This window comes from Saccopteryx bilineata, chromosome 6 (genome assembly GCF_036850765.1).
Source record: "Saccopteryx bilineata isolate mSacBil1 chromosome 6, mSacBil1_pri_phased_curated, whole genome shotgun sequence".
Classification (NCBI taxonomy): domain Eukaryota; kingdom Metazoa; phylum Chordata; class Mammalia; order Chiroptera; family Emballonuridae; genus Saccopteryx; species Saccopteryx bilineata.
This window is the reverse complement of record NC_089495.1, coordinates 118,170,925-118,176,924: the sequence shown is the minus strand read 5'-3', so window position 1 is coordinate 118,176,924 and position 6,000 is coordinate 118,170,925.

Sequence of the window (6,000 nt, the reverse complement as noted above, 5' to 3'; positions counted from 1 at the left end):
CACACACATGCTAAGCCCCCTCAGACTTCTACACCTTTGGACTTGCTGTTGCCACTAGAATGCCTTCTTCATGCCTCATGAATGCCTTCACAGGGCAAGCGGCTGGCTCAAACATCTCCCACTTGGGAACAGGTTTCCTTGTTCTTGTGGCTGTTGAACCTCATACTTATATCCATTAGAGCTAATTTTGTGATGAGTAAGTTCTAACAGCAGCTTGTTCCCAGCTCCAGCCATTTGGCTGAGGCTGATGGTTAGTTAGCATGACACCAAAGTGTGAGTTCATTTCTATCAAGTGTAGAAAAATCATCATGCATTTGGGACTCAATAGCAAAAACAAATGGTTGACTACCATTTTTAACTTGCCGACCTGTTGACCTCATACGTACATCCATCCTCTGTGTAAGTAAGCAGCACATACCGACCACCTCAGAACCTGGACAGAGGAAAAGAGGCCAGTTCTGAGTGTGAGGAGTCATTATTTTTCTACCCTTCTTTTTTTTAGGTAAATCTGTTAAAGCTATGTTTTTAATGTGTGGTTTTATTTTAGATGACTCTAGAGGTTCAATAACTATTTTCACACTGTAATCTTCAGATGGCTGTTCTTAAAGATGTAATTTCACATTGGGGGAAGGAGGGCAAAAAAACCCAAACATGCCCTTTGCAACTCCCCGTCTCTCAGAACAGCCTCCTGTTCTACTCACCCCCCTACTTTACTTTTTCTCCTGTGCACTTTAATTATCCAATCTACTTGATATTTTAGTTATTTATCTTGTTATTTTTTTTATTCATTAGAATGTAAATTTATTGAAGGATTTTTGCCCATTTTGCTTACTGTTGAATCCTGAGGAGCAAAGAATAATGCCAGGCATATAGTAGGTAGCCAATAAATATTTGGTAAATGAATAAATAGCCCTTCTTTGCATCTAAATGAATCTTCCCCACGGAGGGGGGTCCACGTGTATTTGTCACGTGTTGTCCCTGCTCCCAGGCTGCCAGCGGAGCTGACACAGCCCCATGTCCCTCCTCGGACGCAGAGCCCTCCCTGCTCACGGCTTCGGCCTGGGGCATGGCAGTGAAAAGGGGGCCAGCGGCGTGGGACCTGTGTCTGGAGTTAGTAAGAGAACCATAACCTGTGCTCTTCTCTCCATTTCTGACAAATAGATGGTATAAGAATCTAGGACATATTACAAAGTTTAAATTGGGTTATTTAGTCCTCAACCTACCTTTGCGAGTGAACATGTTCTCAAATGTAACTATTAAAAATGACTGCTTCTGAATGGGGGGGTGTAAAGCACAGGAGGTAAGTTGCTAAACTTACCCTGTTTTGGGGGTTGGAGCCCTGACTCTGCCACTCACTAGTTTTATGACCTTCCCCAGCTTCCTTGTCTTTAAAATGGGAACAGTAATAGTGTCTGCCTCACGAGTCCTGTGAATAAATACACAAAGTGCTTAAAACAGTGTCTGACATACAATAATCACTATGGAAGTGTTGGCAATTGACATTCCTTACCATTGTTATTACTCCTTCTTGAACAATGGTCTTGAGCCAAATCAGTTTGCTTCTACCTCTAGTAGAAAGTAAGTTTATATACTTTAATTGTTATTACAACTGATATTATAATAAATGAGTCTAACATTTTATTAACCAGAATTCCCTCTGGACTGATATTTATGCAGATAGAGTAAAAAAAAAGATGTTTACGATAATAAATCTGAGTCACTAGGAGATCTTGAATTTGCTTTTGAATCATCAAAGTTACTACAGCTGTGGGGTTGAGTAAACTTTATTATAAAGTACAAATTACTTTTTTGAAATGTGCTGACTCATAAGTTGCAATGTGCAAAAATCATTCTTGAATGCTAGAGCTAAGTAGTGCAAAGACTACTCTAAATATAAGGACATAAAGACCAGGGGTAGAGGGAACAGTATTCTGAACAATACATACTGGAGGCCGGAGATGCTGACCAGCTGGGCCAACTCTGGATGATCTGGGCACACTTCCAGAGCCTTCAGTGTCGCCTGGCTTCTCCTGGGCACCATCCCAGCCCAACTGTCCTAGGATCATTTCTGCTCTAGGGACTGCAACCCCAGAGCCCTCCAGCACATTTGTCACATCGTTGTTCACCAGCAGTCCTTGTTCTTGATGTATCTCTCCACCATTATTAGCTGCATTGTGATCTGACTTTGTCACTGCCACCTACAGCCCTTTGGAATAGGATAGAGGCAAGAAGTTTATAACATAACAGTATGGGCCAAACAAATGAGAAATTAGGTTGGGGGTATAAAAAACAAGACAAGAAGAGGAGTTAAATGTATAAAGGCAGGGAAAGTAGATGGTAGGCAGAAAAAAATAGGAGAACTTGAATCTTCAGGAGCCAGTCTAATGATGTTTTCTTGCTATTTACATATAAAATATTACTGCTTGTTAAGCGATGTGGTATCAGATGTTTTACATACACTTTCTTTTTTTATTTTTATTTTTGACAGAGACAGAGTCAGAGAGAGGTACAGATAAGGATATACAGATAGGAAGGGAGAGAGATAAGCATCACTTCTTTGTTGTGGCTCCTTAGTTGTTCATAAATTGCTTTCTCATATGTGCCTTGACTGGGGAAGCAGGTGGGCTACAGCAGAGCGAGTGACCCTTGCTCAAGCCAGCAACCTTGAGCTTCAAGCCAGAAAACATGGGGTCATGTCTATGATCCCATGCTCAAGCCAGCGACCCCGTGCTCAAGCTGGTGAGCCCGTGCTCAAGCTGGTGATCTCAGGGTTTCAAACCTGGGTCCTCTGTGTCCCAGTCTGATGCTCTGTGCCACTGCCTGGTCAGGCTACATACAGTATTTAATCCTTACAACCTGCAAGGAAGTCACTATTCTCTTCACGTTACTAAAGACCTGAAGGCTCAAAGAGGTTGCTTAAAATCACAGAAGTAATATTTAGGGCTTAGGAATTTGAAAACAAAGCTCTGTCTGAATTCAAACCCTCTGTTCTCTGGCATATGGATTTGATTAAACAGGGTAGGAAGATAACGGAAGAGAAACTATCCCTAAATGTCACTATTCATAAGAGGTAGAATCATAGGGAATAAGCTGTATAGTGTATAAAGTATCAGTGTTTTTCGTTGTTACTGTTTTGGCTTGGCTTTTTTGGAAACGGAATTTTAAAATGAGTGACATGTTACATGCTATAACTTGGCTGCCATATTAGAGTTTTATTGGAACATCAGTCACACATAATGTAAAAAATACTGGACTAAGTACATGGATTGAAATGACTGAAAGACATTAAACAAAGAACAAATGAAGACAAGTAAGGATAGGAGAGGAGAATTCTAGAAGGAGAGAGAGGGAGAGGTGAGTGTGGTGGAAATGAGTGGAGGAGGAAGAGAGATGTGTGGTAACACTCATTCTAAGCTAAGGCTGTTTCCATGGCTAGAGGATGAACAGATATTTGTAGCAGGAAGAACAATTCTTCACCCACTGTTTTTCTCCAGCCAACATGGATCTGAATAGGACCTTTCATCCATCTCTCATCTATTTTTCACAAAGCAGCTAGAGTAACCTTTCTTAAATACAATTTCAAATACTTAACTTCTCTGCTTACAATCCTTCAGTGGATTCCCACTGCACTGAGAATAAAATCCAAACTTTGACTCAGACCAACCAGGCCTTACATGATCATCCCCTGCCACTTCTACAACTTCACATCTACCCCTAGCAGTCTTACTCCTCGCCTCAACACAATGGAGACCAGTCCTGCCCCAGGGCCTTTGCACATACTGTTAGTACCTTTGAGAGCATTCTCTTCCCAACATGAGTCAATACTTACATGTGGTCATATGAGAAAAGCCCTCCTTAACCAGCATATCTCAAATGAGTCTCCCTTGTTGTCTATCATTTCACCATCTTATTCTCCTCAAACTACTAATTGCAGTTGTGATCATATGTTTACTTTGTTCATTTGTTTTTATGGGTATTTTCATTGGAAGCTTTATGAGGGCAGGAGTTATATCTGTTTGCTATATCTAGTGACAAAGGACTTATTTAATGAATGCTTGAAGGTAACAATGTGTCCTGCAGTCCTGAGGGGGGCACTCAGCTAGCCTCAGCATTGACCTAGGTGAGGAAAGCAGTCAGTGCCTGAGAGGGTGGACGATGTTTCTGGGTGGTCAGATGTGACTGCAGGGGTTAGTGCGCTCTGTTGCAATAAGTATCACTAGGCACTGTCCCTTACAAAATACTGCTGTTTGGGCATGGTTTGGAAGTGGAAGGGTGAGCCAGGGCAAACTTGTGTGATGTGCTTGCCAGGGAAGGCAGAGTTTACCTGAGCCAGGTGGACTTTGACAGTGGAGGTGTGATCTTGGCATATTGAGGATTTCTGTTTGTTCTTTCATGTGTACAAAGCAGAGCGGATGTGTCTGCATTTCCATGTGCTCGTGCTTGTGCGCACACACATGGGGTCATCAGAGCCCCGCTGCGCACCGGCTGGATGGAGGGGTACACTCGTCCTCTCATGAATAAGAGACTCTGAACTGGTCTGGGGGGGCCCCAAGCTGTCCTTGGACTCTTTCTTACAGCCTTTCCTCCACCACCCACCCGAGTTCACCCCTCTACACACACCTGGGGGAATTCTATGACGAAGAACTCGGGCTTCGAGAAAGGAAGCCCCGCACCCTCAGGCATGGGCCCCGTGTGCCGCACGAACTGGGGTGGACCTTAGAGAACTTTCTAGAGGAAGGTGGGGCCTCTCTGATGGGGAGAGGCAGACCTCGGCCTGGTGGCCAGTCTGGATACCGGCACTGCTTCCAGTGATGTTTCATTTCTAGTTGTGCTGCTGCTTTCTTTCGGATTGTGGTAATGGTCCAGTTAGAAACAATGTAAAATATTCTCTCTAATTCTATAGCTCCCGTCAGGGACCCTCAACCCTATCACCTTGTCTTGATCTTGTGAATGTGGTGTTGTGGAGGTGAAAATGTGACCCTCCTCAGTTCCTTTTCCACTGAGCCCCTGGGGATGTCAGTAGCTTCCATACGAGGGTGGCCTGGATTTCAGACCTGGGCAGGAAGTCGGTAGTTCCGGAGCCGAAGTGGGGGCCAGGTGTGGAGGGACAGGAGGCCTGGAGAAAAGGCAGTTACTTATGCAGTGGAGGAGGGGTACCGTACCTCCTGTCCTCAAGTACACTTGAGTTGTATATAACCCCTCCCCTGACACAGTGTGTCCCATTGATCACAAACACCACTGGGTCCTTATGAAACACACAGTTCTGGCTCCATTCCTGAGGTCTAGCTGTGTCCTGGGAACCTGAGTATTTTCCAAGTATCCAAGTGATTCTCCTGACATGGGAAGTGAGGGCCGCATTGCTCCAGAGCAGGGATCCCCAAACTTTTTACACAGGGGCCCAGTTCACTGTCCCTCAGACCGTTGGAGGGCCAGACTATAAAAAAAGCTATGAACAAATCCCTATGCACACTGCACATATCTTATTTTAAAGTAAAAAAACAAAACGGGAACAAATACAATATTTAAAATAAAGAACAAGTAAATTTAAATCAACAAACTGACCAGTATTTCAATGGGAACTATTCTCCTCTCACTGACCACCAATGAAAGAGGTGCCCCTTCCAGAATTGTGGCAGGGGCCGGATAAATGGCCTCAGGGGGCCGCAGTTTGGGGACCCCTGCTCCACAGGGAGGTGACCCTTACAGAGGCATGGAGAGGCTGACAGTTGGGCCACACTCTCCTCACTCTGTTTCAGAGAGGATGGGCAGACAGTGAGTGACAGAACAGCCTCCTTAAGAGAGAAGATTGTGGACCAACTCACTAAAACAAACAAGAGAAGAAAAGCTTCCAATGAACTCCACTTCTTTATAAATCAGTCTTTTAACCTTTCTGAACTTCTTCAACAACACAAATTCATTGTAAGTTTTATAATCTGTTATCCTGGCAAGTTTGTAAAGACAAATCCTAGTTTATATCTTGACTGTTGCTCCTAATCTCTC